The sequence below is a fragment of the Lissotriton helveticus genome, chromosome 9 (genome assembly GCF_964261635.1).
Source record: "Lissotriton helveticus chromosome 9, aLisHel1.1, whole genome shotgun sequence".
NCBI classification, from domain to species: domain Eukaryota; kingdom Metazoa; phylum Chordata; class Amphibia; order Caudata; family Salamandridae; genus Lissotriton; species Lissotriton helveticus.
In genome coordinates this window covers 1,289,935,397-1,289,953,952 of record NC_136070.1, presented here as the reverse complement: position 1 = coordinate 1,289,953,952, position 18,556 = coordinate 1,289,935,397, and the positions used below count along the sequence as shown (strand labels likewise).

General features: G+C 44.8%; 1 protein-coding gene across 1 annotated transcript in view; it reads left to right on the top strand.

Moving 5' to 3' along the window:
- LOC144780829 (NXPE family member 1-like) overlaps nt 1–18,556 on the top strand; it is a 164,735-nt gene that overhangs the window by 65,947 nt on the left and 80,232 nt on the right. The window lies entirely within an intron of this gene.

Below are 18,556 nucleotides of genomic sequence, written 5' to 3'. Positions count from 1 at the left end.
GGAGGGCGCACTGAAAAGTGTTGCATTGCTGCTTTCACGCTGCAGCGCCACGCTTTTCATAAATGAGGCTCTCAAGGTGCATGCTGTCAGGTATCGCAGGCTTGGCAGACGTTGTGCTCACGAGGCAGGGATGTGGCACATGCTGGTGTACAGGCCGGGTGGCTCTCTGCAGTACGGGTCATTTCCCATCTCCCTGTAAGCAGTGGGCCGTGACATGCGCCTGGCTTCAGCTGAGCCCGTTGACCACCTGTGTGTGTCATGGTCAGTGAGACAAACGTTTAAAATAGGAAGCAAAAGTTTTACTTCAACCAAGATCGAGAAAAGTAGGCACAAGGACTATAAAACTTGTCCATATTTCAATAAAATAATTTGTTGTGGAAAGTACATGCTTGTCTAGATTGTATTTCTAGGAAACATATTGTTCATTTGAGCAATGGTTTGTAAAGGAAGCACGCCCTGTGAGTCAGAACAACTCACCTAGGAGTGAATGACGGCTGATCCGGAGCACCCCGGGTGTGATGTTACTGTCGCGACGCAGTACTGCCTCGCCTGGCAAAGGCCCTTCCAAGACTCCACCTCTGACACATGAATAATGTGGCCCTTGATGTTTCATGGAACTTCTCTTTTAACCGATTGCTCACTGAAGAGTTCACATTACTCAGCTTAGAAGACAGGGTGTTATTCTAACATGTTCTGGCTGGTGCCAGAGAGTTACACTGGAACAGTCAGGGGACGTTTGTTGGCATCGCTGAGGAGCAGTGTGTGTTGGCACAGCAGAGGCTTGCATGTTCAAGAAAGTCTCATGGCATGGCTCAAAGGGGCGGGTTGCGTGACCGAGGGAATAGAGGCATGTTGGCACCTGTGAGGGAGCGGGCAGTGCCGTGTTGAGTTGACCAGTGGAAGGTGCAGTTGAAAAGGACATGGGTAAGGGGTAATACATTACATGGCAGTACCTGCGTGTCCTACATAAAGAGGGAGTTTGAGTCTGTCCCTCAGCCATGACGGCAGTAGCACATGTCCCTCTCCACAGGCTCAGCTGCGCTCCTTCTGGCCTCGAGGTTACAGTCCCTCCCCGATCCCTGCCACCCCCTCCGCCGACCCTCACCTGGGAGCGACCAGTGGTCCCAGGAGGTCCCTCTGATGGGCCTGCCCTCGCTTATGCCAGATAGTAATCGGGGGCAGATATAGGAAGGGGGGCATTTCACATATCCCTTGTGTGGGCTGTAACCGCACCTCCAGAACTGTCCTTCCCGGGCACAGCTGAACCTGTGAAAGGAAGGGTGGGTTCTGAAGACTCCACTGCTTGGGACCTGTCCTACGGCCTGTGCCCCCTCCCCAGCAGCCTCTTCTCCAGAGTCACCCTTAATGCTTTGGCGCTCCTTTCTACTCGCACTCTTGTGGGTGATCTAGACAGGGATCTGCAGACCATGCAAGACTGGCTATTGGATAGGCTAAACGATCTTGCCCCGGAAGTAACATCTCGCCCGACACCGAAACGGGTCTCTGCACCTTGGTTTACCGCTGCACTGTCGGCTACGCGGCAGCAGTGCAAGGTAGCCGAAAGAGCCTGGCGGGCGCAATATGACACTGGCGCCAAGTTGACATACAAAACGGTGGTTAAGGCTTATCACCGGGATATCCGTCTGGAAAAAAAAGCTTATCTAGCCAGGAGAATTGATGCTGCGTCCAACTCTTGCAAGGAGATTTTCTCCATTGTAAGAGAATTCACCACACCTTGGTCCAACACCTCGGACCAAAAACCATCTGGCACCTGGGCCACGGACCTTGCTGACTTTTTTACGAGCAAGATCCAACGCATTCAGGAGTCATTCCTGGCACCAGTGTCTGCGGGCCAGACTGAACCCGACATTACCACACTGCCACAGGCCGGGCCAGGGGCGACGTTGAGTGTGTTTCCTTCTATCTCTGCTCCGGACTCTCTGGCTCTTATGGGCAATCTAAAATCGGGTTCTCCTCTTGACCCATGCCCTGCTAAATTTCTGGCGAAAGTCGCGGAGGTGATCAACCCGTTGGCTAATCCGCTCTTAAATCTTTCGCTGAGGCTCGGCGTGGTCCCGCAGGCCTGGAAGCAGGCGATGGTGATTCCATTGCTTAAAAAATCTGGCCTAGATCCGAAGGCCCCGGTTAATTATAGGCCCATCTCTCTGCTGCCGGCCCTCACGAAGATTCTGGAAAAGCACGTCCAAGGCGTGCTCTCCAACTTTCTTGAATCTCATGAGATTCTGCACGCCACCCAATCGGGCTTTGGTCCCCATCTCAGTACTGAGACAGCGCTCCTGGAGGTCTCGGAAACCATTAAAGGGGCTCTGGACTCTGGGGGCAAAGTCATGCTGGTGATGTTAGATCTGTCGGCGGCGTTCGACACCGTTCCCCATGATGGTCTTCTCGCCAGACTTTTCGAGATTGGCCTACGGGGGACGGTGTTCGACTGGTTTTCTTCTTTCCTAGCCGGCCGCCGGCAGTCGATCTGGGCCCCGCCGGATTCCGCCGCGATGCCGCCTCTGGGAGTCGGGGTCCCTCAGGGTTCTATTTTGAGCCCGACCCTCTTTAACATCATTATGACCCCATTGGCGGCGCTGGTGGAGTCGCATGGTGCCCAGATCGTATCCTATGCGGATGACACCCAGCTCCTCTTCTCTTGTAAGAGAGGAGGCGACTTTGATGGGGAGAGTATTCGGGATTGCCTTGGGGCTGTTTTTCACTGGTTCCATCTAAACAGCCTTAAGTGCAATTCCGACAAGTCCGAAGTTCTTTTCTTTGGGTGCGACACAGAACCAGACTGGCAGACCTGGTGGCCACGGGATATGTTCCCTCCGTCCTGCTCCTCTCAGGTCGCTAAGAATCTGGGGGTGAAGATGGATAACAGGCTTTCCTTAAAATCCCAGATCCTGGGGGTGTCGGGCATTTGCTTTGGCATCCTCAGGATGTTGCGGAGGTTTCTTCCTCTGTTATCCGTGGAACATAGGACGCTGACTGTCCAGGCTCTGATCGGGTCCAGGTTGGATTATTCCAACGTTCTTTACCTGGGCCTCCCAGAGTACTTGTTGCAGCGGCTGCAAGTGGCACAGAATGCCGCTGCCAGGGCAGTCTTTGGCCTTAGCAGGCGCTCCAGGGCCTCGGGTTTGTTGGCAACGTTACACTGGCTTCCTATCCGCAAGAGGATTGCCTTTAAGGCGCTGACCTTGGCCTACAAAGCCCTTCACAAGGAGGGAGCCAAGTACCTCCAAAAGAGACTGGTCTTTTATCTTCCGACCAGGTCTCTAAGGTCGGAAGCCTTGCACCTTGCGGTTGTCCCCCGGGTAAAGAAAGCGCGCCTTGGAGGCCGCTCTTTCGGACTGCTGGCATCTCAGCTGTGGAACTCTTTACCACTGGCCCTACGGGGAGCGACCAGCCTACTGGCTTTCAGGAAGGGCCTCAAAACGTGGCTGTTCACTCAGTAGCCGGTCTCCCGCGAACCTCCGGCCCATTCTTCTGTTAGTTTTTATCTTGGTGTTATGTTTCTTATGTTGCAGTATTGTCTCTTTCTCCATTAAAGCGCCGGGACACTCTTTTTGAGTAGCCGTGCGCTATAGAAATAAATAAATAACATAACATAACATAACATAACATAACTAGCATCCCACAGGTGGCAGGCTGGCATTGCCCCTGTGCAGCCAAAGGGCAAATCTGTCAGCCAGATCAGCCTCCCCATTGGGGTAAACTGGTGTCTGATCAACGGGAGACGGAAGAGGACATGCTCTGGAAACAGCAAAGGGACTAATAAAGCAAGCTCTCGGGCTTGCTTCCTGGAGCTTGCGTCATGAAGGCTCCATATTCATGGGCTCCATCTTGCGTCACGTGGGCTCCATCTTGCATCACACGTGCTTCATCTTGCGCCATGTCCACTCCATCTTGCGTCACATGGGCTCCATCTTGCATCACGTGGGCTCCATCGTGCGTCATGTCCGCTCCATCTTGTATCATGTCCGCTCCATCTTGTATCATGTCCGCTCCATCTTGCATCATGTCCGTTCCATCTTGCATCACGTGGGCTCCATCCTGCATCATGTCCGCTCCATCTTGTATCATGTCCGCTACATCTTGCATCATGTCCACTCCATCTTGTATCATGTCCTTCATCTTGCGCCATGTCCACTACATCTTGCATCATGTCCGCTGCATCTTGCATCATGTCTTGCATCATGTCCACTGCATCTTGCATCATGTCCGCTCCATCTTGCATCATGTCCGCTCCATCTTGCATCATGTCTTGCATCATGTCCGCTGCATCTTGCATCATGTCCGCTCCATCTTGCATCATGTCCGCTGCATCTTGCATCATGTCTTGCATCATGTCCGCTGCATCTTGCATCATGTCCGCTCCATCTTGCATCATGTCCGCTCCATCTTGCATCATGTCTTGCATCATGTCCGCTGCATCCTGCATCATGTCCGCTCCATCTTGTAACACGTGTGCTTCATCTTGCATCATGTCCGCTCCATCTTGCATCCTGTCTGCTCCATCTTGCATCATGTCCACTCCATCTTGCATCATGTCCGCTCCATCTTGCATCACGTGGGCTCCATCTTGCATCATGTCCGCTCCATCTTGTATCATGTCCGCTCCATCTTGCATCATGTCCGCTGCATCTTGCATCATGTCCGCTCCATCTTGCATCCTGTCCGCTCCATCTTGCATCATGTCTGCTCCTTCTTGCATCATGTCCGCTCCATCTTGCGTCACGTGGGCCCCATCTTGCATCACATGTGCTTCATCTTGCGCCATTTCCACTCCATCTTACGTCACATGGGCTCCATCTTGCATCACGTGGGCTCCATCGTGCGTCATGTGGGCTCCATCTTGCGTTTGCTCAGTCTTGAATCATGTGGGCTCCATCCTGCATCATGTCCGCTCCATCTTGCATCATGTCCGCTCCATCTTGTATCATGTCCGCTCCATCTTGCATCATGTCCGCTGCATCTTGCATCATGTCCGCTCCATCTTGCATCATGTCCGCTGCATCTTGCATCATGTCCGCTGCATCTTGCATCATGTCGGCTCTGTCTTGCATCATGTCCGCTCCATCTTGCATCTTGTCCGCTGCATCTTGCATCATTTCCGCTCCATCTTGTGTTGGCTCCATCGCGCGTCACGTGTGCTTCATCTTGCATCATGTCCGCTCCATCTTGCATCACGGGGGCTCCATCGTGTGTAATGTGGGCTCCATCTTGTCTCATGTCTGCTCCTTCTTGCATTATGTGGGCTCCTTCTTGTGTTGGCTCCATCGTGCGTCATGTGGGTTCCAGCTTTAAGTGGGATTGGAACTACAGAAGAAAGAGCTTAAATAGACACAGAGCACCCCAATAAAGTGCACATGTCAATTTCGAAGACTCTTCTAAGTCTTCAAAATACTGAATAGAGAAACAATAAAAAGTACAAGAAATGAAACTTTTTTCTTTCTCAATTCCACAACGTCACATAGCTGCCAAGTTTCCCAGGTCCAAGAGTTACTAGTTAGGTCAGTCCTGATTTTTTCTTAGACTTCTAGGACTTAAAGTCCTGGTTTTATACTAAGTTAAATAGGACTACAAGTTCCAGCATTGTAAGATAAAAAAACTGGTCTGGCCTAACTAGTCCTGCATGGACCTGGGAAACGTGCCAGCAGTGGGTGGTCCGTTCAATGTTATTTTCTAGCCCCAATATTACTGCTAGTGAGGATCCTGATAACACTGGGGAACGTGAAATAATGAGTCTCACACATTTTTGAGCTTCATACTGATATCTCAGTTGCTTTCAGCAGCTGAACTCTCCGCATAAAAACATAAAGTTGCAATACTGATTGATTTTATAGCTCCCTTTACTTGTTTTGCTTCTTTCTGCACCTCTACTGCTTCTTTGTGCATCTCTATTGCTTCTCTATGCACCCCACTTCGCTATTTCTATACCTCACTTGCGTCTTTCTGCACATCTCTTGTTTCTTCTGCAACTCTCTTGTCTCTTTCATCACTACTGATGCTTCTTTCAATACCTCTGTTGCTTCTTTCAGTACTTCTCTTACCCCTATCTGCACCTCTCTAACTTCTTTCTACACTTCTCTTGCTTCTTTCTGCACATCTCTTGCCTCTTTCTGCACCTCAGTTGCCTCTTTCTCGACCACTCTTGCCTCTTTCTGCAGCTCTGTTTGCTCTTTCTCGACCACTCTTGACTCTTTCTGCACCCACCTCTGTCTGCACCTCACTTTTTTCTTTTTTTTCTGCACCTCTCTTATTTATTTCTGCACCTCTATTGTTTCTTTTGTTTTAGCACTTCTATTGCTTCTTTCAGTACTTCTCCTGCCTCTTTCTGCACTTATCTTGCCTGTTTCTACATCTCTATTGCCTCTTTCTTCACCCCACTTGCTCCTTTCTTCACCCCTCTTGCTTCTTTCTGCATCCCTGTTGCCTCTTTCTGCACCTGAACTGCCTGTTTCTGTACATCTCTTGCCTCTCTCTGCAGTTCTCTTGCTTCTTTCTGTACTTCTCTTGCTTCTTTCTGTACCCCACTTGCCTCTTTCTGTACATCTCTTATTTCTCCTGCAACTCTCTTGTCTCTTTCATCACTACCATTGCATTTTTCTATCACTCTGTTGCTTCTTTCAGTACTTCTCTTGCCCCTTTCTGCACATCTGTTGGTTCTTTGTGCACTTCTCTTGCTTCTTTCTGCACCTCTATTGCTACTTTTTGTACCTCTTTTGCTGCTCTGTGCACCCCTCTTCCCTCTCTCTGCACCTCTGTTGGCTCTTTCTGCACCTCTCTTGCCTCTTTCTGCAGCTCTGTTTGTTCTTTCTGTACTGCTATGGCTTCATTCTGCACCTCTCTTGACTCTTTCTGCACCCCCCTCTTTCTGCACCTCACTTTTTTCTCTTTTTTCTGCACCTCTCTTATTTATTTCTGCACCTCTCTTGTTTCTTTTAGTACTTCTATTGCTTCTTTCTGTACCCCACTTGCCTCTTTCTGTACATCTCTTATTTCTCCTGCAACTCTCTTGTCTCTTTCATCACTACTATTGCATTTTTCTATCACTCTGTTGCTTCTTTCAGTACTTCTCTTGCCCCTTTCTGCACCTCTATTGCTACTTTGTGTACCTCTTTTGCTGCTCTGTGCACCCCTCTTCCCTCTCTCTGCACCTCTGTTGGCTCTTTCTGCACCTCTCTTGCCTCTTTCTGCAGCTCTGTTTGTTCTTTCTGTACTGCTCTGGCTTCATTCTGCACCTCTCTTGACTCTTTCTGCACCCCCCCTCTTTCTGCACCTCACTTGCCTCTTTCTGCACTTCTCTTGCTTTTTTCTGCACCTCTCTTGTTTCTTTCTGCAACTCTCTTGTCTCTTTTATCATTTCTATTGCTTCTTTCTATGCCTCTGTTGCTTCTTTCAGTACTTCTCTTGCCTCTTTCTGTACTTCTCTTGCCTGTTTCTGCATCTCTCTTGCCTCTTTCTGCACCTCTGTTGCCTCTTTCTTCACCTCACTTGCTCCTTTCTTCATCCTCTTGCTTCTTTCTATACCCCGTTCACTCTTTATGCACCTCACCTGCCTGTTTCTCCACCTCTCTTGCCTTCTTCTGCAGTTCTCTTGCCTCTTTCTGCAGTTCTCTTGCCTCTTTCTGCATCTCTGTTGCCTCTTTCTGCACCTCTGTTGGTTCTTTCTACCCTGCTCTGGCTTCATTCTGTACTTCTCTTGCCTCTTTCTGTATCCCTTTCCTCTTTCCGCACCTCACTTGCCTCTTTCTGCACTTCTCTTGCTTTTTTCTGTACCTCTCTTGTTTCTTTCTGCAACTCTCATGTCTCTTTTATCACTTCTATTGCTTCTTTTTATTTCTCTGTTGCTTCTTTCAATACTTCTCTTGCCTCTTTCTACACATCTCTTGCCTATTTTTTCATCTCTCCTGCCTCTTTCTGCACCTCTGTTGCCTCTCTCTGCACCTCTGTTGCCTCTTTCTTTACCTCACTTGCTCCTTTCTTCATCCCCTTGCTTCTTTTTGCACCCCTGTCCCCTCTTTCTGCACCTCACCCGCCTGTTTCTGCACCTCTCGTGCCTCCTTCTGCAGTTCTCTTGCCTCTTTCTGCAGTTCTCTTACCTCTTTCTGCACCTCTGTTGCCTCTTTCTGCAGTTCGCTTGCCTCTTTCTGCACTTTTGTTGCTTCTTTCTGCACCCCTCATTCCTCTTTCTGCACCTCCGGTACTTCTTTTGGCACTTCTCTTGCTGTTTTTCTACACCTCTCTTGTTTCTTTTTGCAGATCTCTTATCTCTTATCTCTTTCATCACTTCTATTTCTTATTTCTATACCTCTGTTGCTTCATTCAGTACTACTTTTGCCCCTTCCTGCACTTTTGTTGCCTCTTTCTGTACTTCTCTTGCTCTTCTCTGCACCTCTCTTGCTTTTTTCTGTACTCCTCGTGCCTTGTTCTGTACCCTCCTTCCCTCTTTATGCACCTCTCTTGCCCCTTTCTATAGTTCTCTTGCCTCTTTCTGTACCTATTTTTCTTATTTCTGCATTTCTCTTGCCCCTTTTTGCACCTCTGTTGGTTCATTCTGCACTGCTCTTGCTTCTTTCTGCACCTCTCTTGCCTCTTTCTGCACCGCTCATCCCTCTTTCTTCACTTCTCTTACCTCTGTCTGAACCCCTATTCGATTGTCTTGCACCTCTTCTGCCTGTTTCTGCAACTCTCTTGCCTCTTTCTGTATTTTTCTAGCCTCTTTCTGTACTTCTGCCTCTTTCTGTACCTCACCTGCCTCTTTTTGCACTTCTCTTGCTTTTTTGCACATCTCTTGTTTCTTTCTCCAACTCTCTTGTCTCTTTTATCACTTCTATTGCTTCTTTCTATATCCCTGTTGCTTCTTTCAATATTTCTCTTGCCTCTTCCTGTACTTCTCTTGCCTGTTTCTGCACCTCTCGTGCCTCTTTCTGCACCTCTGTTACTTATTTCTTCACCTCACTTGTCTGTTTCTGTGCCTCTCTTGCCTCTTTCTGCAATTCTCTTGCCTTTGTCTTCAGTTCCCTTGCCTCTTTCTGCACCACTGTTGCCTCTTTCTGCCCTTCTCTTGCTTTTTCTGCCCCACTATTGCTTCTTTCTGTACCTCTCTTGCCACTGTCTGCACCCCTCTTGCCTCTTTCCGCACCCCTCTCTCCTCTTTATGCAACTCTCCTGCCTCTTTCTGCAGTTCATTTGCCTCCTTCTGCACCTCTCTTGCTTCTTTCTGCACCTATGTTGCCTCTTTTTCCACTCATTCTCTCCTGTATCACTCTTGCCTCTTTCTGTACCCCTCTTGCCTCTTTCTTCATGTCTCTTGCCTGTATGCACATTTGTTACTCTTTCTGAATCTCTCTTAGTTTTTCTGCACTTCTGTTGCTTCTTTCTGTACTTCTCTCACCTCTTTCTGTACTCAAATGCGAAGTGCAAGCTGTCAAGTTTAATGTTCTGCGTGCTCTTGTGACTGAGGTATATATATACTTGTTTATGTATTATGCATCTGTAGATGGTAGTCTAAAAAGTGGGTAGCTTCTTCTATAGGTGGTTAAATGTTCTCTGGTCTGCTCTGTCTTTCAGTTGCACCGGCGGACATGTCTTATGTATATAGGTGTTATAGAGGCCCTCAAATATACTATTGAATACCCATGTGGCCTGTATTATGAGCCGAAAGAAATACAAACGCCTTTTTGTACACATATTTATAGAGTAGGCTGTTTGAAACACAAGTATTCAAGTATTTGTATGTATATTTTTATATAACATGTCACTAGGTATAAGGAGAGACAGGCATTCATACCTTCACAAAATTAGTCAGACTTACAACAGTGATATGCTTAGGATTGCTGTTTTATATTTGGTAGGCCTAACATTCTGAGCAGGCGATTAATAGTAAACCTTCAAGAGAAAAGTGAGGGGTAAGACATCTTAGGAGAATGATTAGTGATTAGGCTACTTTGTATGAGTCTGTTGTAAGGTGCAGTCAAAGTAGGCCTCTTTCTGTACCTCTGTTTGTTCTTCCTGCACTTCTCTTGCTTCGTTCTGCACCTTTCATCCTCTTTCTGGACTTCTGTTGCCTCTTTCTGCATTTCTCTTGCTTCTTTCTGCACCTTTCTTCCTCTTTCTGCACTTCTCTTGCCTCTTTCTGCACTTTGCTCGCTTCTTTCAGCGCCTTTCTTTTTCTTTCTGCACATGTCCTACCTAGGTTGGGATTTTTGGAAATTAGAATTTAAAAAATCGTAGAAATTCACTGAAAAGAACAGAGGTTTCAGGGACGTTATAGTTAGGAATTACCATTTTAAAAACCTTAAAAATTCACTAAAAAAACAGAGGTTCCAGGGATGTTATAGTTAGGAATTAGGATTTTAAAAAATCTTATAATTTCACAGAAAAAACCACAGGTTTCAGGGATGTTATAGTTAGGCTGACATTTCACTCGTACAAAACTAGAGAAATTCGACCGTTATAGTTAGCTGAGTTAACTATAACTCACGCCCCCGCAATGTACTGCTGATGATGTCACATATTACATCACTCATGACATGGTCAGTGACATCACTGATGACATTTTCAAATGACGTCACTTATGGCATCACTGATGACATCATCCAGTGACTGTGTGTTTCTAAAAAGAGTAAGTATTTTATGTGTGTGTGTATATATATATATATATATATATATATATATATATATATATATATATATATATATATATATATATGTATTGAACAATAAAGCCTGTCTCACCTGTTCCCCTCCGGGTCCTGCCTCGTTCTTTCTTTGGGAGGACGGTTGACGCCATAAACTATATGTGCTTGCCAGTTTGCACATTGCAGGTACCCTCGCCACATACCGGGTCTGGACTAAACCTGGCGTTGCTTCACAGCGGTGTTCATGTCCATGGATTGGATTGTCTGGTACCCGCCCCTGCTTCGGAGGTCCCTGAACAGTAGAGGTATTTCACCTCGTTTGGGCATTTTTGCATTGCCAAATCTAGCCGCTGCTCATACTGTCACCATGAGGCAAGGGCTGAGGCGAAGTGAGGGGACTCGAGGGCGGACTTGTTTGTTTGTGAGTTCGCCATTGTCATCATGGATCCTGCCATAGGTGCCGCTGTGGGATTACAACTACATTCCCTCCCTATTCCACCGGCCTGGGCTGCTCTCAACATGTGGCATCCTGGGAGTGGTAGTTTCAGGATTAACCACGAACTGCCACAGGTGTGCTGCATTGACACAGGGAGGGGCGGACCTACGCTATTTTCATTCAAGCAGCAGGAAATCACGCAACAACAGGATTGCATCGGGTGTAGGGCACTGAGGAAGGCACACCCCGCCGAAATGCATTTGCCGCCACCCTTGCTGTTGTATTGAACAATAAAGCCTGTCTCACCTGTTCCCCTCCGGGTCCTGCCTCGTTCTTTCTTTGGGAGGACGGTTGACGCCATATATATATATATATATATATATATATATATCACGCTCTTGAGGTCACCACACAAGCAGGAAAGCACAAAAACAGCAGGAAGGTTCACCTCTTAACCTTTAATCTTCGGTACAGGCGAGTTTGGCATACAGGTAAGTTAAACAGTTCCAGCGCTCTGCCTGACGCGTTTCGAGTATCTCTTCATCAGAGGCGTGGCGTGGAAAATGTGCAGTGGTGGACGCACCCCCATAGATATGCTCGCATCAATATTGGTGCTTTATGGGAGATATAGTCCGTTATTCCTTTGTGAATCTAAGCACTTTTTATATCTGTTGTATTCAAGGCTCTGCATGAGCCCCCCCCTTGCCTGCTCGTCTTTATCCTGTGCCTGCTGTCCCTTCATGGGACGGGTGTATCTGAATCCTCAGCGGCCCCCAGTGTTCACAGGGTGGTGCTCTCCCAACGGCTGGGCTGCCGCTTATATATCACTCTCTTGAGGTCACCACACAAGCAGGAAAGCACACAAACTGCAGGAAGGTTCACCTCTTAACCTTTAATCTTCGGTACAGGTGAGTATGGCATGCAGGTAAGTTAAACAGTTCCAGCACTCTGCCTGACGCGTTTCGAGTATCTCTTCATCAGAGGCAGAGGCTCCCACTGGAGGGCAAGAATTGGTCCATGTAAATTGTTTTAACAAGCATGCAGCCACCCTTGGTAAATAGCAGGCCATGAAAACCACGAGCTCCAGCATGCACTTTAATGTTTTACCGGATTAACTGGAAAAGGCACACCTGAAGCCTATTAATGTGACGCAATGCAAAGGAACTGTGTGGAAACCTGAGACAGGGTGTGCTTTTAAAACTGCCTCTATATATATATATATATATATATCCAAGAAAAGAACTTCCTTCGTTAGAACACACGTACTCGGACACCTGGAGTTGTTCTTGTGCGCAAAATTTATTAGGCAGGAAACAACGCGTTTCACCTTACGGCTTGATCACGTTTCAGCCGTTTTGATGTGTGCACCCATATTTATCCCACATTCAACATAGAGATGGGACTTACACCACATAAGTGAAGTAACAATGTAAAACATATGGCCGCCATTTTGTTATGTTTCTTTCGACATTTAAACATTGCATGATTTGTTATAAAATCTCCATTCGGGTGATCATTCAATCATTTGTGAGATGATAATTACAATTTGACTGTAACATAGATTTTTAAATGTAGCACAGAAAGATTTTTTCATTTAAATCAAAGTATAATTTCTGTAACTGTTTCCATCAATAATTATAGAACGCTGGTTAATCAAACCACTAAATAATTACAATGTCATTTACGTGCATCATTATAAATGATATCTGATTAAGTTCCACAGCACGATTTTTTCGTGCTATAAAGTTCGAAGCACTCGTACTCAACGTACGCACAATCAAGTCCATTTTTTTGTGTCAATAGGTTGTTATCACGCCCAAGTGGGCAAACTAAATTTTCTCAAATAACATTTTACATAAACTTTGAACACGCCTTGCGTTCATATAAGCTGATTCAAATATATAAATTCTAAATACAATAATTAAATACATGATTTTACATCAGAGGCCCAAGTGGGCGATTCTTGATAGGTAAACCCCTACTGTGCATTTTGCCAGAGTTGTCTCAATGAGATATTTCATGCTTTTTTCAATATTTCAGCGTAGCGTAGCAAGGGCCACAAATGTCCAAGGTTACCAACCATCACCTAAAGTTAAAAACATACATTAAAATTACTGAAAAACAGGCTGCAGATAATTATCATTAAATCTACAAAGTTTCATCATTTCATTATGCAAGGTGTACCGCTAATTCCTCATTTGAATTAAGGCCTATCGGGTTCATACATTGAAAGTCAATTATATACCTTGATTCTAACTTGCGCAACGCAAGTTTTCTATTGCCACCTCTGATCCCCAAATCAACCATGGGGATCAGAGGTGGCAATAGAAAACTTATCAATACCATTTGATGTAGCTTCGCTATATACATCAATTAAACACTCTGATGGTATGAAGGCAGTAGAATTTTACCTAAACAAGAGAGCAATGAACTTCTCTGCACATAACAGGATGTTGTTGTCAATGATCTAAACATGTTTAGAACAGAACTATTTTGTGTTCAATAACCAAATATACCAGCAGGTTAGAGGGGTTGCTATGGGGGCCTGCTTCTCCCTGAGTCTGGCATGTCTTCACATGGGACTTTGGGAGGAACAGGTCCTCGGGGGCCTTCTGCGGGCAACTATGCAGGAACATGTACCCATTTACTTAAGATATATTGACGATCTATTTATGGTATGGCGGGGGTCATTGACGAAGGCTCATGAATTTGGAGAGGAATTAAACAAGAACAGCCTCAATCTATAATTCACGTCACATATTGACGCTAAGTCAGTGGTGTTTCTTGACACAGAGGTGTATATAAATGATACTGGTCTGGCTACGAGGATGCACAGAAAGCCCACAGCTGGGAACACTGTATTACACGCTTCCAGCCAGCATCCTCAACACCTGATCAGCAGTATTCCCTTTGGGGAAATGCTACGGATCATGCGGATAAGTAGCACTGATGCAGACTGCCAAAAAGCTCAGGAGGAGAGTAAGGCACGTTTCTTGTCCGAGGCTATTCTGCTACAGTCATCCAGCGGGCAATTAACCAATCAGCATCTATAACTAGGGAAGAAGCACTCGCTGTGAAAGTTAAACCTAGCGTACTACCAGAAACGGATACAAAAATCATGCCCAGAGTTATCACTACATATAGCAAGCAGCACAAGGAAATCCGGCGGATTTTCTACAAAAATTGGAATCTGATACCAGGGGACGCTGTTATTGGCAAATACATCAAAAGTAAGCCTAATATAACATTTAGAAAATCCGTGTCCATGGCGGACAAGCTAGTAAGTAATTTACTTGAGAAGCCGGTATCGGATACATTGTGGGTCCTTGGTGGAGGATTTAAGAAATGCACAGTCTGCAAGGCATGTAGACAGGGGTGCAATAAAACCCACTATACAGTGCCATTCAAAGATAAGCCTGTACAGATCAAAAAGCGCATGACATGCAAGACTGAATTAGCAGTCTATGTGCTGCAATGCCCCTGTGAACTCAGGTATGTGGGTAGGCCCGCCTGCCGGTACACAAGCGGATATTGCAGCACATCCGGGCCATCGTGGGAAAAGACCAATCAAACCCGATGGCCCGCCACTTTGAAAGCCTACACAACAGTGATCCATCAGTTTTACAATATTATGCCATTGACTGTGTTATGCCACTTAAGAGAGGGGGTGATAGAGATGCTAAACTCCGGTTATTGGAGACTCGGTATATAATAGAACTGGACAGTAAGACCCCGCAGGGTCTGAATGCAAGTGAAGATTTACACACGTGCCTCTAGTTCTGTAATTGAAGTATACCTGACGTTAATTAATAACAATTTTTTGCACCCTAACTAAGCATCTCCAAGGGGAAAAAATGTATATATAAAAAACGCATAAGGGTTTACTGAACATTATCGGATAGGATGGTTTAGCAGATTACATCTATTGTGGTGTGAGGACCAACAGAAATGAACAACAATCTCCTTCCACATCCTTCCATGATTTTATAATTTATTTTATGATTTAACAAACACATATTTGCACTATTCAGCACTTTATGGTTGGGGTTCACGATGAGTACTTTTAAACAAAATTTGAGCCTATATGAATTAGTTTGGAGAATAACTTTTGTATACCCCATTATGAAACTCGTGTTTTAACTGGGTATTTAGATGAATCAATGTTTTAATACAATATTTATTGAGTTTTTACAGAACTATATTTATATTGTTGAAACTTGCACATAATAACGGTTGCTTAGTTGCATTTCCTAATCAGAGGTTTTTTTAATGAATTCAGACACTTTGTCTTTTATTGTAAATAAGAATATATAATTCTATACATTGTATATGTTTTTCCCTTGATTATCAAAGAATGCAATAATATATGTAATATGTTAAATTATTGTATTGCATATTTTGCACAGTTTATATGTTGCACATTCCAATTTTCAATGTATTGGAATCATGGCACTGTGCCATTCATTCAACACAAAATGAACCAGTTAAAACACATACAAAGGTATAACAACATAGGGTTAAGAGGGATAGGCTATGACCATCTGGCGCCACCCCCTTTTCTGGGCTCAACAAGTACCCTCATCACTTGCAGCATGTATCATGTGATCAAGCCTCTGGCTAGAGGCGAAACGCGTCATGCGGGCTTGCTGGGTGTTATTCTGTTCAAAGGAATAAAACACTGATTACGCACCAGAACTGGGTTTGACTTGTTCGTCTTGAAGGTCTAAGCAGAGTGACTGAGATGCAGGAGCGTCGGACGGAGTGAATGGAATATATATATATATACATATACATATATACACAATAGAAGCAGGAGTCCAGAGGTTCAGGGGAGAAAGGGAGCTGAGGTCTGTGTAAGGCTGGGGATGCTCAAAATAACACAGTCCACAAGTTAAGGATATCACGGACACTCCTGGATTTATAATGCTGGTTTATTCACAAAGTATGTCCACACCAACGTGTTTCGGCCATAGCCTTGATATATATGTACGTACATTTTTAAAGCAATATATATCTGACTCATTGCTTTCACATTTCTGACCCTCAAAATGTAATAATAAAAAATATGTAAAATTAAAGAGTCACAGATAGGTAGTTTAACAAAACCTTTTACTTTATCATGTTTTTAAGTAATCAATATGAATAAAACATTTCTTTGTGTGTTTTATTGAAGTATACATTTGATTACAATTATGGGTGATTTTGGGAGAAAGATGATACATCTGCTTTATTTATAGGGGTTTGGGTGCAGAGGGAGAGGAGGATGAGAGGGAGTTGGGTGCTGAGGGTGAAAGAGGGGGTTTGCCCTTATGTTTCCGGCTGCAGTCGGACCCTGCAGCCAAAACCACGGCCGCACAAGGCTAAAAGGCCGTGTGGTAGGTGGTGGGGGGAGAGGTTGGCTTTATGTATAGCAATAAAATATCACCCTACATAAAAAAAATAGAAATTCACTGAAAATATAAAACAAATGTTAAAGTGATGCTATAGCTGGGTATATTAATTATGTTGTATTTTGCATTACAAAACCTTAGAAATTCACAGAAAAAAACGAAGATTAAAGGGATGCTATAGTTAGGTGAAAATGTGCAAAACTACTGATAGTTACCAGTTATAGTTTCCTCAGGTACCATAACTGGCGCCCTACGGTAACTATTATTTTTGCCCGTGCCATGCACTGCTTATTACCCCACATAGTACATCTCTCATGACATCTTCTATGGCATAATTGATGAATCAGTGCCCCATTTACAATCAAATCAGTGATGACAACACTGTGCATGGCGGGCCACAAGTTATAGTTACCTATACTATAGATTGCGGAGTTTTAATATGTCTTCTACTAGGGCGACTCAAACTATAAACTTAAAATCCAAAACAATACCATGCAAAACTAATGAATGGTAATTAAATAAAGTGGCACAAAAATGTTGCTAAAAGCTTAATATTGTGCTGCAAAATGTCAAAGATTATAGGGACATTATAGTTAGGAATTGTAATGATATATTACGTTACATGAAAAATCATTAGAAATGTCATGAAAAAACAAACAAAAGGTGAAAGAAGCCTTCCAGTTAGATGCAAATGTCAGTTAAAACATACTACATTAAACTTACAAAGCCACGGAAATTTACCAGTTGTAGTTAACACAAGGACCTATAACTGATACACTAAAGTAAGGATAACTTCCCAGCCAGTGTTGTCATGAATGGTGTGATTTTCAATTTTGCAGTGATGTTAATTATGATGCCATAGAATATGTCATAGCTGATGTAATATGTGAGGGATTAGGCAGTGCCGCCATTACAGCACACGGGGACTTAGGGCCCATTTCACAGAACTAACTTAAGACAAAATCCTAAACTTACTACTTTTGGGATTCACATAAGTAAGGATTGTGGGGCATATTATCAAGGGTGTTTATCTCCGCTTTTTTGGCTTTAAAAGCCAAGAAAGCGGAGATAGAATTATCTCCCTATTACCAAGCTGTCGCTAACACCAGTTAGCAACAGCTAGTAGGAGATAGCGACCATCTTAGGCCCCACTGCATGTCAGTGATATTTATCACTAATGACATGCAAAGTGGGCGTGCCAAGATGTTAGCGACTGGAAACAGTCGCTAACATCGCTATCTCCTATTGCCAACTTTTGGAGATATTCGCGCTAAGCGCGAATATCTCCAAAAGCTAACACCTGCCCTGAGCAGTTCTTAGCCATGTTATCCAATGGGAGGTGGATAACATGGCTAAGAGCATTAGCTCGGTAATGCATGAATATCGCGGACTTTTCAGCGATATTCATGCATTGCGGCCGTTTTTTATCGCATTTGCGATAAACCTTGGTAATACCAAGGTTTATCTGCGATAAAAATCGCCGCAGCTCAGCGGTAAATGTTTGTCTCTAACCAAGCAATAGCGATAATTATCGCTATTGCTTGGTAATATGCCCCTTTGTCTTAAGTTTGTCTTAAGACGGACTTAAGACAGACTTAAGACAGACTTAAGTTAGGATGTTGTCTTAAGTCTGTCTTAAGTCTGTCTTAAGACAAACTTAAGACAAAATCCTAACTTCTGTGAATACCAAAAGTAGTAAGTTTAGGATTTTGTCTTAAGTTAGTTCTGTGAATCGGGCCCCTGGTGTTCAAAAGTACAATATAAGTGGGAGGGCGGGGGTACCCTGAGACCCTTACCCCTTGTTGGGGGGTCCTTGAGGAATTCCCTTGGACCCAACATTTAAAAAAACTGGGGGGGTCAGTGCAACCCCCTGGGAGTCTTGAGGGAACCCCAGGGGACCAGAAATATATTAGAAAAACATGTGGGGAAGGTGAATGTGGGAAGTAGGTCACCAGCAGGAAGGCCGTGTGTGGCAGGTGGGGGGCACCCTGCTAGGGCTTGAGGAATACCATCTTACTTTAAGAAAAAAATAAACCCTAGAAAATCACAGAAACATCCCAAGACTAATGTGACATTAT